The sequence below is a fragment of the Pholis gunnellus genome (assembly GCF_910591455.1).
Source record: "Pholis gunnellus genome assembly, chromosome: 5".
Classification (NCBI taxonomy): domain Eukaryota; kingdom Metazoa; phylum Chordata; class Actinopteri; order Perciformes; family Pholidae; genus Pholis; species Pholis gunnellus.
In genome coordinates, this window is record NC_136531.1 from 17,950,378 (window position 1) to 17,966,085 (window position 15,708).

The following is a 15,708-nucleotide window of genomic DNA, read 5'->3' on the forward strand; positions in this document are numbered from 1 at the left end:
CAATGCTCTTCTCTGCATGTGCACATTACAAAACACACACACACACACACACACACACACACACACACACACAGTCCTGCTTTTTCAGGTGTTTGAGGCAGTAAGGTGTTTGAGGTGTTTGAGGCACTAAACTTGTTGAGTGTAAATATTTGTGTGTAGCAGCAGGTTTGTCATAGCTGCTGACTCTCTGCAGGCTCGGCTGCGTTAATAATGGTCAGTAGGATGAAGGCAGCTTGGACAGAAGTTAGTGAGCCGCATAGTGGGATTATGGAAGGAACGGTAAGATTGAACAAAACAGCTCCGACACTCAGGTTACATTGACTGTGACTCTGTAGGGATTAGGATTCGGCGATCATACAAACCGTTGGGTGGACATTCAATCGCTCGGAAACACTGAGGCACAGAAGGAAACCAATGACTGTTTTCAAACTTTCCATTCTGCAAATATGAGAGATGAGGTGGACAAAAACAAGGATTTCATTTTCAGTGCTGGTTGAACTGACGACCGTCAGCAGCAGAATTTATCAGCTTTAGTCGGTTGATAACACTGTAGCCGTCTGACAAATTTTGAAGCAAAAACCCTAGAAAAGTGTCAAAGATGCACTTGTTTGCTGCACACATGATGCATGATTGTAAATCCCACTGCAGAGCAAGACCCGCCCTGCAGAGCTGAGGCAGAGATGATTGGTTTAGGTTAGACATTGACCTCGAGGTGTCAGGAAAGCTGATTGGCCAAGGCAGAGGTCCTAAACAAATCAGGTTACTGCTGCCTCGGCGAGCATAGACGACGCCTCGCCAATCCCAGCGCTTGAATGCTGCACAGGACGGGTCTTGCCAAAGCAGGGATTCATAAAAATGCATACATGACATCATGCTAAACGACTCAGGCTAAGTCCCAAGCAAAACTCAGCATCTCAATAGGAAAAACATACTTGGACAAGAATGTAAGGGGTTAGATCTATGCGTTATTTATTCCTATTTTGAGCATGATGACTAAACCTTGCGTTTGGCAGATGCAATGTTTGTTTGTGTATTAAAGTTGGCGTTTGTAAGTTACGTTATAGTAAATAAACACATTGTTGAATCCATTCAAAAAAGACACAAAACTCCTTGTATACGAGTATTGCTCTCTTACTACAGCTCCATGCCCACTGCTACTGCTACAGGTTGTGTTGCAGAGTGAAGCCAATGCTGAAGTGTCTAAAACTTGCATTTTCTCTACTGACCTGCAGGGGGCAAAAAAAAAGTCAGATTGAATGGAAGTCTATAAGAAAACAACCCTATTTCTCACTTGATTTATTCCCTCAGTAAACTTTGTAAACATGAGTTTATGGTCTCAGTCGCTATAGTTTCAAGTCTTTTTTCAATACAACATGAATGTTATTTAATAATTTATGATCCCATTTAGAGTTAAATAGATCATAAAGAGGAGTATGCTTTAGAAGGGGCCTGCCTTGTGATTGACAGTTCGTTACCGCACCAGAGCCGTATACGGCGTCTCCACGTCACTTCTCCGTCATCCAAATACGGTCTCTTCCGTTGACTGATGGTGACGGCCGTAATCCAAGATGGCGACGGCAAAAATGTCTAACTCAAAGCTTCAAAACCGCAGTGCACAAACAAATGGATTATATCACGGTGTCCATGTCCACGTCTGGTATATATAGTCTATTGTTCATTTCAAAGGGTTCCGTTCCTAGTTACGGTTGCTAAGTTCTGATCGGACAATGGGGGAGGGGTTTAACAAACTTGAACACTCGTCTACTAAAAGCCTACTTCACGACACATAACTGACATCATGTATGGCACTTATATAAGGCGCTTGATTGTCCCTTTCGGTTCTCAATTAATGGAGATTAATGTCGTCTCTCCTTTAGATGACAGAATATGGCCCTTTGCTCCTGCTTCCTCTGGGGTTTCTCGACACAGGTATACACATATTTCCCTGTCATCTTTCTCTCATCTCAGTATATATACTGCAGCATGTGTGAGGTCACGCATTGTGTTACAATGCTGCATAAATCAGTGAAAAGATACGCTTGACAAGTGGGGTTTCTATTTGTGTGTGTGCAGTGCAAGGTTGTTAATTTCTATGTTGCATTCACGGGTGCATGTTTATCTACAGAACATGTCTAGAGGACCTTGGAGGAAATTATGTGAGTGCATAGCTGTGTGCCTTTGTCGCCGCGGTCCGTGGGCGATTGCATTACTGTGGTTGATTAGGAAGAAAATTAAACATTATGAATAAATATGAACAGTTGTCTACATCAGATGGACCCTGTGACTCTCTTTGGTGACATTACATCCTGTCATCAAACATCTCATATTGGCAGCTCCGAGAGCCTCAACATACATTGGCTGATTCTGGCCGGTGGGTGAAAAAACGCTGGTTTAAATTTCTAATTAACTCTGTAGTTTCCACTTTTAGAAGTGAGGACACAGCCAGAGGCATGAAATCACAACAGTTATAACAGTTGGTAGTGCGGGAGGCGCATGTGCTACTGTCACACGAACCATAATGTTCGAAATGGAAATCAAATCAGTTATGGTGGAAACTAGATCACATTTACTAAAGGTGTGTATTCTGAGTTTTTACTAAACGTTCCTCACCAAATGTAGGAAATGTACATATATAAAAACCAAAATGTGTAGTGTTTAGAGCACCTATGGGTGCTCTAAAGCTTTTGGAGGTGATGTTACTGTTCCATACTATGTGTCTATACTGTGTGCCATCTGCAGCAGTTGTGTGTGGCGGCTAGACCTACAGATACAAGCTGATAGCATGCCACATGACGCACAACTGAATATCATGTAGAATCGCTTTCCAGGCTCACTGTCAGTTAATTCAGCCTCTTGAATGGTCCTAATTCACCGTAGAAACAAATATATATCTGTCTCCACAAGTATTTTCTTTAAAGTTGAAGTGTTATTCAGTGCAAGATGTGTCCCTGACCTTAAACTACTTGCAAGCACTTCACACTTACATACAACAGGATGATGAATGCAGCACTAAATACGCTTAGAGTTGTCTTCAATAGAATACATTTGGGTTTTCATTAAAGCCCACACATCCATGGTTCAAACATACACGCATTAACACACGGGTGTTTTCACTTATTTCACTGATTAGACTTTTTTTCATGCTGTCCAACAAGACTGCCCCCACATTCAGCCCCAAAATAAATATTGAGCCTAGCAATCATAGACTGTAGACAGACTGTGGGAGCGATGCTGCCGTTTGTAGTCTGGTAGTGTAATATTGTACAAAACAAGGTGATAACACACCGCACTGGAATATTGACTTATCCATTTCCAAACACAGTGCATCAATGTTGCGATCGCAAATTCACAAGGCAAAGTTCAATAAAGGTGACCTGAGTGTCTGTCCGAGTTGCCAAGAATATAATATTAACACAGGAACTGAATACTTAAATTCATTCCGTTGTATGGGCTTTGAATGAAGTGAATGGGAGAAGGCGTGAATATTTACAAAACTTAAATATGACTGCACCTTGAAACCGTAATGACTATTTTACAGCAGACATTTAGATTTGTCATAGCAGGATAAGCACAGGCGTTACTAATAACATCAACTATGGCTGCAGTCCGCTTAGTTGTATTGAACAGAGTCGACATTATAGTGTTTTTTACACCTGTGCTTCTACTGTAGCAAGTCAAAATGTCTGTTGTAAAAAAGCTATTAACATAGATGATGGCTGCATTCCATTTAGCTGCTTCAGTTTCAGGGTCCTAGTTTTGCTGGCTCACTGTCACACCGCCTCGGCTCACTGGGACACTGTAACAGAACGGAGCCATCGTTGATATTATTAGTAACACCTATGCTTTTCATGTCATGACAAATAAAAATCTGTCTTCTGAAGAAAGGTCTATTCCTACATAAGCTCAGCAAACTCCCAGCACAGCTCTAATCAGCCGGAGAACTTGAAAACACTTGTGAGGGTGTGCAGGGACTTTAATCATTTTACGATTTGATTGCTTTCCAGCCTGGGAAGGCCTGAAACCTGTCACCACACTGTAGATGTAAACACTACTGAAAACGGACTCCCTACAGGATTCTATGAGGCGGTAAAACTGAGATATAATTTGTCTTCACTGGAGTCCTTGACTGCATACAAACTAAAACAAGCCCTTTTCTTATGCATTACGTTTGGCTTTCATTCCATCTTATAACGTAATAAGCCTATTTAAGCTAATTGAAATTGCATGGCGTGCATTTGAAAAATTGAATTACCCCTCCGTGCAAATCTTTGCTAAAGTGATTAGAAATAGCACACACTAACTTCCCCGATCCTCTCATGCAGCTCATGAAACAATGACTTCCATTTGTTTTGGAAAGGTGGAACTTTTTTTTTTACCTTTAGATGCCAACGCTCAGGGTTTTTTGTTCTTTAAGACAGCTGTGCTTTTTCACCTCTGACCTTTCAAAACATCCTAGATTATAGAGACATGCCAGGAGCCAGCTAATGAAAATTGATCACTCAGGTTATTTTTATTCACAAAAATATAATATATGTATTCTACAACAACTGTGGTTGTTGCACATGTGTCATTTTGCGGTCATTTTACATTTAATCGTTTTTTCCACATAAAGATCATTTGTTTGCAGGAAAGTCACTTCGTCTTTAAATTAGTGGCTTGAATTTAACAGGACACAAAGTTGAGTTTTTGATGTTTTACCCCCTTGAGCTTCTCTGTAGACAACATTATAAATGTAATTATCTGTAATATGATTCAAAGGGAGTACATCTGCAGCCAAAGACACGCAGTAGAGGCCTCCCGCACATATGGGTCTATTTAGCTTTAAAAGAATTATCCAATTTTGGTTTGTTCACTAAATCTGAAATTAATATCATCTGACAGCAAAGAATGGACCCAAATTCTCTCTCCTCTCTTTACTTTGCTCACTTTTCATACTTACAAAGATTCCCCGTAGCAAATAGATCCCATCAGACAGAAATGAGAAAGAGAAAAGGGAGTTCATATTCATCCTTTGAATGGCTTTAGAATGCATTACAGCGATACCCTACATGTGTTTACCAGACGTGTACAAGATGAAGGAGGATGGAATGCAATTTTATTTTGAAGGCAAAGTGTTATTTGCCATGAAGAGAAATCAAAAGTGCAACAGTATGTAAATCTGTTATTTCTATACAAAAGAGGTGATGAAAACATGTACCCTCCATCCTTCACTACCTTGTAATATAGGTCTCGATATACGTCGCTGAAGCAGCAGTGTGTGACACCAAGAAATAACTAAATATCTGGATGTCCACCACGAATCTGATTGCTCTGACTCTCAAGCTCTATCAAACCTCAGGCACTCAGTAGGAAATGTTTTTCATGCCATAAAAATAAATAATAGTCACTGATATTCAATTTCTGTGTCCGCATTCTCGGCAATAAGTCAGACACGTTCCCGGTGGGTGTTGGCCTCCGCCAGGGCTGCCCTTTGTCACCGGTCCTGTTCGTGACTTTCATGGACAGGATTTCTAGGCGCAGCCGGGGGGGTGGAGAACGTCAGGTTCGGGGGTCTCGGGATCACCTCTCTGCTGTTTGCAGATGATGTGGTCCTGTTGGCCTCCTCGGATCGTGACCTCCAGCATTCACTGGGGCGGTTTGCAGCCGAGTGTGAAGCGGCGGGGATGAGAGTTAGCACCTCCAAATCTGAGGCCATGGTGCTCTGCCGGATACCGGTGGATTGCTCCCTCCAGGTGGGGACGGAGTGCCTACCTCAAGCGAAGGAGTTTAAGTATCTCGGGGTCTTGTTCACGAGTGAGGGTAAGATGGAGCGGGAAAATGGATGGATGGATGGATGGATATTCAATTTGACTAGCCCAAAGTCCTAACATGGAGTTGTTTGTTTTACTGATGTGATGTACAGGGCAGGAAACACATATTTGGGGCAGATAACATCATCATCTTCTGACTGTCAACAGTCTCGTGTCCCAGAATCAGTCAGATTTCGAGCTGTGTGACGGATTTAAAGACTCATTCGAGCCTCAGTCAGAGCTCAATCTGAGCTGTAGATTTAATGATACGTTTGACAAGAATATAGACCACTGACTGCCTGTAGAGTGAAGTGCAGTGAAGTGAGGTGGTGACGCAGGGATGATGTTGGTTTATCCATGGCTTTTGTGCCGCAGTAATCAGCACATTATACAGTGTTAATCTCAGACTGTCCTACTTAGAAAAACATCAGCCTTTATAAAAAAACATTGGAATACAATGTTTCAGTACCATAGTAATTCAGATGCTCAAATGGGAAATATTAGCTTGTTTATTTTAATAATAATAATAATAATAACACAGAACTATTATCGAGTCAACAGATGCAACTATGACGGTGACAGCTCATGCTTACAAAGTCATCCACGAAGGTATTTAATCCAATAAAGAGACGGATGTGTGAAGGAAACTCATCCACTGCTGTCACGGTAACCATGGTGAAGGTGCTCACGTTAACCTTGAATAACACAATTATATTTGAAAAAAGAAATTGTCTTTATTTTTCCATCATGTTTCCTTTTAATTCATTTAGCTAAAACCTGCCCGTCAACAAATGCAAAGGCAAGGATGGACGTGGAGCGCTGAGGGACATTGTTCAACTGCTTTTTCCTGGCATCAAAAGAATTCATTGGCCATTTTCTATAGCTAAGTCGAGGTATATCGTGAACCTATAGCATCATCTGTTTTCGGTTTGTTTGTTTGGGTTAATTGAAGGAAACCAGTAACATTTCGTGCTGCATGACGGATGTGTTCTGACTTTCAACTAGTTTCCCAACTTGCTGGTTCTCAAGTCTCATTTTTCCACCTCAATTTTCAGAAGTCAAAGTCGAAGGTCGCCTTTTTGACTTTTTGACTTGGCCCTGTTCCCCATCATTGACAGTGGTACTGGTGCAAGATACAAGAGTGGGAGCATTTAGATTACCTCTCAACAGCTCTCAACATGGTGACGGCCAGGGCTTTTCCAATGCCAAAACGCCTCATCTGCCCTTCATATGGGGTGGTGGCACGACGGACGGCAACATCACAATAACTTCCAAATGACAGATTTCAATGCATGTCAGGCATTTATATGAAACAAACTAAGGAAAAGCTATTATCAATATAGCAGGGAACCTTTCTATGCAGAATATATCACTGTATATGTTATTATAATCAACGTTAACAAATGTCTACACAGCATTTTTCAGCTTCTGTCTGTTGTTACCAGACAGTCGTGTGTTTTCCCACCAGCCATCATCCTGTATGTTTCCATGTACCGTGGACACAATGTTGGTGCCATGATTGTCTTCATCCATTCCTTTGAAACGGCACGCATGCATGCATGCATGCAGGTATATATGCGGGCGCACACATGCACAGTTGAGCTTTGGAGTCAGAGCAGCTATGTAACAGGAACAGTGCTATGGGATTGCTAGCTTGTTTATGCTTGCTCTTTTGTTTTTGCATTAACCTTTGTGCATTATGAAGGCTATAAAAAGAGCCGCCTATGTGTGGCTTTGTGCACCGTTCACGCGTGTTTCCCTCATCGTTTGGTCGCTGTTGTGCATCAGGCTGACACAGACCAGTTTGTGTCCCTCATGTTTGCTGTTGTCACAGGTGAGACGGTGTGTGTCGGGACATGTTTAGTAGGTGCGCCTCTGGCAAATGCATGACAGGCAAGTTGGGTGGTTAGTTTGGATATGATACACACCAACACACTCGCTTGTGACATTTCGCTACACAGAGAAAGGCTTGTGGGAGACATTATAGATCAGCCCTGGTTCCTCTGGCCTTCATCCTCTGCTGATGTGTATATATCAACAACCAGTGTTGAGCAGTAACCCATTACTTAGTAACATGTTACTGTAATGTGATTACTTGTTTCAGTAACAAGTAGTATAGGACAATACAAATTCAGTTTTTACATTTGGGGAGTCCATCGGTTCATTGTTTTACTGGGAGTTTGATGGGAGACTTAATCAGTTTGGTCTCTGTGTGTGCATTACAGAGGCTGGCCAGGAGGTTAGCTTGGTTTGGGGGCTAGAGGTACAAAGGGGGGGTTACCTTCTGCCCAAAGAGGAGCACTGTGCCCTCCAGTGAATGGTTAAGTTTTCCTGAGGATTCAAGTGTCTCCGGCTCTCTAACGTTAGTTGGACGGTGTGTGGAGCCCACAGCTTCACTGGACGTCAGAATAGCTGCGTGCAGTAATTGGGGCTAAGATAGCTTTTGATTGTCTGTAAATACAGTGCTATCAAACTCTGGCTGTGTTTTCTATTTTGGCATTGAATAGAGAAGATGTTTCATGTGGGTGTGGAGGCTTTTAGAGTTGTTGGAAGGCACTTTTCAAAGAGCTGAGCTGAGTAACGAAAATCGGGTAGCAAATAACTTTTTGTGGTTGTACTTAGTAACGTCATTATTTTTCAATAAGTAATGAGTAATAGATTACATTTTTCAAGTAACTTGGCCAACAGTATCAAAGTACACGATATCAGATGCTGCTGAATTGTTCCTATTTTCGAAAATTCCATTGTTTGCTTTCTTGCTGAGAGTTAAATGAGAAGATTGAGGTCATGTCTGTACAGTAAATATGAAGCAGCCAGGCTTTATCCAAAAGTAACAACATACATCAGCACATTTATAGCTAGGCCTGGGCGATATAGAACACTTTTTATTCAAATATTTTTTACCAAATACCTCATTATCAATTTTGCGAAAAAATAAATTGTTGGGTTGACTATTGATGCTTTTACAAAATATCTTCACCATAAGATTTTTGATAAATGTTGTTAATCTGGATACAATGATTAAGTAGGTAAAAGTAATAATAACAGAATAGAATAGAACAAAAGAACAGCTAGAACACTATGGTATATCTTTAGAAAATGACATCACTTTACTGTAATGAAGCTTTTGAAACCAGGAAAAGACATCACTTATGTTATGTCTTTATGCAAAGCTACCCGACTGCTGCCTGCTGTGTAGTGAATGAACAGACGTGAACGGTAAATTGCTACATTTATATAGTAGCCCTTTTATCCTAAGTGCTTCACAAGGTTTTTGCAGCTCATTCATGCACACTGATGGCACTCAGACAACAGAAATGTGGTGTTCAGTTTCTTTCCCGAGGACACATGTGGACAGGAGGAAGTCGGGACGCTCTTCTCCCTGAGCCACACCTGAGAGTGGAGTCAATCGCCTCATCTAACTCTCAAGAAAATGTGTTTCCCAAAATGTCAAACTTGTCCCATAACTGATCGATGTTTCCCTCATTGGCACTGACAATGGCTGTTCAAAGGGGGGGACTCGACTTTTAGTATTTGTTTCCAGCTGCATGAACCTACAGCAGGTTACACAAGGTAATATATGTTCTCTACTTATTAACTCACTTGGTTGTGTAAGTATTGTTTGCTTGTGCGCTGGCAGGGGAATGTGGTGTCGTTTGTTTCCATAGGAGAGAGGGTGTGTGTGGGAGCAATGCAGGGCTGAAGGACAATATATAGCGAACAGGATATCTGTGGTATCAGTAAAGCATTTTAATGGAGGAGTCCAGGGAGCGCATGGCTAAAGATTTAGGGTCTGGCTCTTGGCATTCTCCGCGGGACACTGAGAATGGTATGTACTGGCCAAGCCTCCTTCTTCCCATGTGCTCTCCATCTCCCTCACTCCTTCCTTCGCACACTCCCCTGTTCACACACAACTTTTACGGCGCTCATCTGGACACCGCTGCGTTCACATACACACCCACCACTGGACACTTCAGATGCAGCGTTGCCATCTTATCAGACATAATATATCACCCGATTCTGAAAGTACACTGCTCAAAGCCGCTCGGACCATGTGCCAGTGGCTCGGCAGCATCCAAACTTCTTTCCAACCCAGATGTCTCCAAAGTGGAAGTGGTGATGATTTGAGCATGATATCAGTGCTGGGAGCCAAGCTATGTCCACTATTTTGATATGAGAACCATAGACTGGTTGCAGACTGACAAAGAAAAACACTGCAGTTCTTTAGCGTGTTTGCAGAGTAAAGGGACGTATGGGACAGCAGCATGTGTGAACTACTACACAGAGTTTCGATCAGCTAATATTCAGTCTGAGGTGCTTTTAGAAGACGAAAGACTCCCTTGTGTTTCCCACTGCACTGACCTCTCATATGAGACAGGATGTCTCACAGCTCTCCCTCGAGCAGGCCAAAGAACTAAAGAGGAAGGCTGCGTTCTTTGCTTCTGATTGGTTGGAGAGTTATAAAGTAGAAGAGTGGGGGAAGGACGAGGAGAAGCTATGATGAGAGGAAGAGAGACAGAGAGAGATTAAAAAAAAGAAAAAGAAAATAGACGGCTCTTGCTCGGTTTGTGAAGCATGACATCTGCTGAAGGAGCAGATTCTGGGTCACCCCATCACCTACCTCAGTTAATCATAACACACAGCTTCACACACTTGCATGCACGAAGACACAAACACTCCCTCGCACTCTTGAGACTCTCACAAGTGAAGTACACCTAATCTACCTCAACTACTGTCACTGAAGAGGACAGAAACCTGAACAGAGAGCTGTCTCAGTGTCCTCAAAGGACAACTCCTTTTCAGTTCACTCAATACTATACAAAATATCAAAGTGACTTATCGTAGGCGCTAAACAAAAACAAATAACACTTTTTGGTTTGTATGGAAGACCCACCGACATTTCACCTTCAAAATAAGAGCTCAAACCTTATTAATACAGTAATATAACTTAAGTAACAAATGATGACAAAGCCTTAAGAAAATAATGAAATGACTAAACATGAAAAACACAAATGTTATAGTGCAGTGGAAACTGCTTATAGTTACTATATGTTGTGATGATTATTCTAACCAATTTTTTGTTTTATTTCATATGCATTAATATACAAAATGAAATGGACAGCTTTGCTATTTATATAGAACTCCTCCGAGGCCAAGAGTCACAGTCCACAACCGGGTGGGTGGAGGGGGTCCGGAGGAGAGACGTCCGGATCCAAAAGCTCAGGGGAACCTGACTGGGGAAACAGACAACGGCACTCTAGAGACTGGGTGTCAAGAGGGGAACTGCACTCTAGAGACTGGGTGTCAAGAGGGGAACTGCACTCTAGAGACTGGGGGGGTCAAGAGGGGAACTGCACTCTAGAGACTGGGGGGGTCAAGAGGGGAACTGCACTCTAGCGGCTGGGGGTCAAGAGTGGGACTGGCAGACGGGGGAAACCGGGAACAGGACGAGCCAAACGGGCGGGTAGACATGAAAATGATCTGGCAGTGAGTGAGTGTGTGACTGGGGTTGAAATAGTGGATGCAGCAGAGTGAGCAGGTGAGAGTAATGAGCTGACGAGGTGGGTGTGACTGGCAGGTGCACTGAATAAACTGATTAGGTGAGTGAGAGATGGAAAAAACAGGGTAATGGTGGCAGAGCTGTGACACATTTACTCAAAATACCAAAAGTGGTAAGTGACAAAATGTCTTTTTTTGTCATTTTGGTAGACCAACCCTTTAAAACTTGAATTTTGTCCAAATAACATGTAGTTCAAAATAAAGAAAGAGGGGGGAAAGTCATGGTATTGGAGCTTCAGAGCGGCTTACCGAGGCAGAAACAACATAATTAGCTCTCTGTTTAGCTCCATCACAGCCACTGCACTCTTGCCTCTGTTACCGCCTACATACTCTCCGTACTCAGTCTAATTACACACGCCACATCACGAAGAGGCTTATTGATTTAAACAACATAATTGGGAGGGCAGCATAACTGTAAAGATAATGTGGAACCATCTGTTTATCTGATAGACTTCATTATCGGCCATTTGATCGTTTTGAGGTCCTTGATGTGTGATCAGTAGTGTTTCTTAGATTTTCCAATGATTTGCTGTCATACATTTCCCCTTCTACTTACTTCTGCCTTTCCTTCCTGCTCTGTCTCTGTGTTTTTCCTCAGGACAAACCCACATAATGTGCACTTTAATGGAAATGTGTGGGAGGAGAGAGACACGCTCTTCCTTCTGACACACGTATGGATTTAGAAAGAAAATGAAAGGAGGTACACGCTCAAGAGGCGTGTGAAGAGGATGACATATAGGAATGAAAGGGACTGACAGACTAAACCTGTCTCCTGTAGAATTACATTCCCATACAACTAAACTCTATTCTGAATACAATCAAGGGAAACATCTTTTCTCATAAAAAAAAAAAACCCACTGCAAAGTTTGTTACTTTATTCGTTACGTTACGTTATTAAAATAAGTCTTTTGGTTTTACTCGGGATACAAAGTGCAATGTCCTGGGTGAAACTCCTGTGTGTCCTGAAAATGCCACCTCTATGCCACCCTAGAGAAGGAAGGGGGGGAAAAACGTGAATGTGTGTTTGTGTGTGAGACAAATGAATAATGCAAGCAATGGCTTAAACTCAGTCTGTTTAAGCAAATGTACCGGTTACAATGTCCATACACACACACAGAGAAAGAGAGAGAAGCTTGCGTGTCCGCCGGTCATGTATTGTGATTTACATGAACAGCACATTATTTAAGAATATTCCAAAGGAAAAAGCTATGACTCACACAGGCTGATTGTGCTCATACAAATCAGTAAGCATGGTTGTGCAGATATTTTCTCACTTTCTATCTCTGGCTTTGTCTTTCTCCTTGATAACACACACAAACAAACACACAGCTCTGTTATCCTCATATGATTATCATCAGAAAGCTAATGACCAAAGCTCAAATAAAGGTTTATCTGAGCGAATGAATAAAAAAATGAATTAATTACTCATGACTTCAGGGTAAAAACAATCAGCTATTTAGATCATTCTTAGGATTTTACTTCCACCAAAAGATGCTTTCACAGCCTTTTGAGACAAAAAAAAAAAAAAAAAAAACCTCATCAAGCTCGGTCAATCTTGTTTTCACTCCCAGTAAAACATAACATTTCGGTGATACAAAGACATCGAACCGCAGTGATGAATGTCACCCAAAAGCTACAACAAGCAGCTACTGCCAAACATTTCATAGAGGATTTAATTACTTTAGTTGCTACTACCCTGGAAATCAGAGACTCACACGGGCTGGAAAAACTATTAGGACATCCTCATTCCACAGCATGCTGGAGTGTGTGTGTGTGTGTGTGTGTGTATCTGTGTCTGTGTGTGTGTGTGTGTGTGTGTGTGTGTGTGTGTGTGTGTTTGTAATATAAAACCTGCAAAAGAGGTCGATAAGGCTATCAGGTCGAGACAGTCCTGTGATTATGCGCTGTCTTCTTCTCAGTGTTGTGGTTAACTAAAAACAGACACACAGATGCTGCCAGCCGCACACATGTTCACACACAAACACACACACATAAATGCACACAGCTCTCATATGCCCAGCTACCCATGAGAGTCAAGTGATTCTCTATTTATGGGACTGTGCATACGAGGGAGGTTAGGAGATGAAATTACATAAACTGCAGATTACAAAAATCCATGTTGGATCAAAAATGACTCGACTTGTAATTGATTATTTCATTCATAGAGCTGCATAGTTCGTATATTATGACAGAAAGCATCTTTTATAGAGTTATTAATAACAGCAGTTTTCTCTAAGAGCAACCAATACTAAATAGAAAGAGGAGGAAGCAGACTCTTTTATGTTGAAGGTCTTGTGCTTCTTTATGTTCTTTGTCTTTTAATATCTGGGGATCATAGTTGGAAATATTATCCATTAGATAGATTTTCTGAGTCCGTATCTGATGAGCCATGAATAAATCTATCAATCAGTCCACATAGCCAGATTCTTGTAACAGCAGCTCTATTTCCACACTATTTGTCATTAGAGTGGCTGGAAGGATACGACTGCTGATATTGTCACCAAATCAAACAAAAAGACCAAAGCCAACAATGTCACCGTCAGTCTCCCAATACTGTCCAGCCTGTCTGTGGCTCCCAGCACCAAGCCCATTAGGTCCTACTCCTATTTATTTTTTCAGTGTCACTTATAAAAAAGGCTCTGTAATTTCCTTAAACAACAGGGCACTGTAGGTTTTACTCAAACAGAAGTAAATAGTTCATTTATTAGGGACTATTCTTAGCTGCGAATGAATACAGAGTTGGTTGATGCATGCTCTATGAGTATTTACAGCAGCAGGGCGGTGATAGTGGGATTGACTCTGAGTGTGGTGCGGTGCCTGTGCTCATCATAATGAAGGAACGTGTGACCCAGTTCAACTATGTGGCTCATTGATGTGTGAATGTTAATGACACAGAGGATTATCAGGCTTTAGATATTCAGACAATATGTGTTAGTACAGTAGGTTTTGGTATTTTTATGGGATTTGTTAATTATAAGAAGATATGACCTGCCTGGTTTGAACGTAGTTGTTGTTTGACCCATTTTAATCACTCCAGGATTACCTGAGCCCATAGCTGCCTCGATAAAGCTCCATCCCATAATCCATATTCATTACACTTACAGAGAACCTCCTCAACGTATTTCATCTTGAACATATTTCATCCTGGTGCAGTTTAATCTCACAGATTGTGCACCAAACATGTAGATGAAATGAGAATCCGCCTGCAGAAGCATAAACTGTCATAAGTCGACATAAGTCTGTCCTTCTGCTTTGGGCTCTGCTGCTCAGTCGATAGGAGAGGAGCTGCATGTGATCGAAAAGTGGACGGTCATTACTGGAAATACAGCAGCAGCTCACTGTGTTGGTGTTTGCTCTGTTGATCTTTCAAAATGAAGGTGCTAATCTCTGTGCTGTGATAACCCAACAGGCTATCGATGTTTCCCTCAGATCTCTTTCAGGTACAGCAATTTGATACCAAGGACAGAAACACACACACAGAAACACACACGGCCATCAGAGGCACTTCAACAGAAGCACAGAGACTGGAACAGAGTGGAATTTGAAACGTTTTAGCCAAAAATGTTTCCATTGTCAAGGTGTTTTTTGCAGAAACGTTTCAGATTTCGTTTTGTTCTCCAACTTCGTTGGTGAAGACGGTCAACCGGCACCACAGGAAAATGCACTGGCCATCAAAATCAACACACAAATGCAAACGATTCTGGCTATTTGTTAGGATTTGATGTTGTGGCTTTCATTCAACAGGTATTCTTAACAATAAATATGGTATACTAGACATGGGATTAAGCACATACAATGCAAACGCACACATACAAACATTTTTCAACGTTAGAAAATCTCTGTTCTTCCTGAAGGCACCATCTTCGTCCAATCCCATTATTGATTGATGCTTTTGTGCGGCAATGATTTGAGAAATGTTTAGAAAAAACAACCACAGTTGTACATTTTGCACAAAAGATGGTCCTATATGCACAGTACACTGTTTGCGTGTATACGTGGCAATGTTGGTTTTTCAATGCTGTGAAAACTGTGTGAAGAAAAGTTTATTTTCTGTAGTATGGAAAACGACTCATGAACCCACAAATAAACCTCGGTACTTTAGATTTTTGTTTATGAAAATGTGGCATTGTGGAGGTCCATGGTTTTCACATCTGCCAGCTGTGATGAGCTGTTGCGAGTGTGAAAAAAGAAGCAGTCTCTTACTCATTGCTTGTTTTTTTCTGTTCATTGATTCTTCCGTATATCACTCCATCCCTCTTTCAGTTGCAGATCAAACGGCCACTAACACACACACACACACACACACACACACACACTATTCACACTAACAAGCTTCTCCCTATCGTGTGTAGGCAACGCG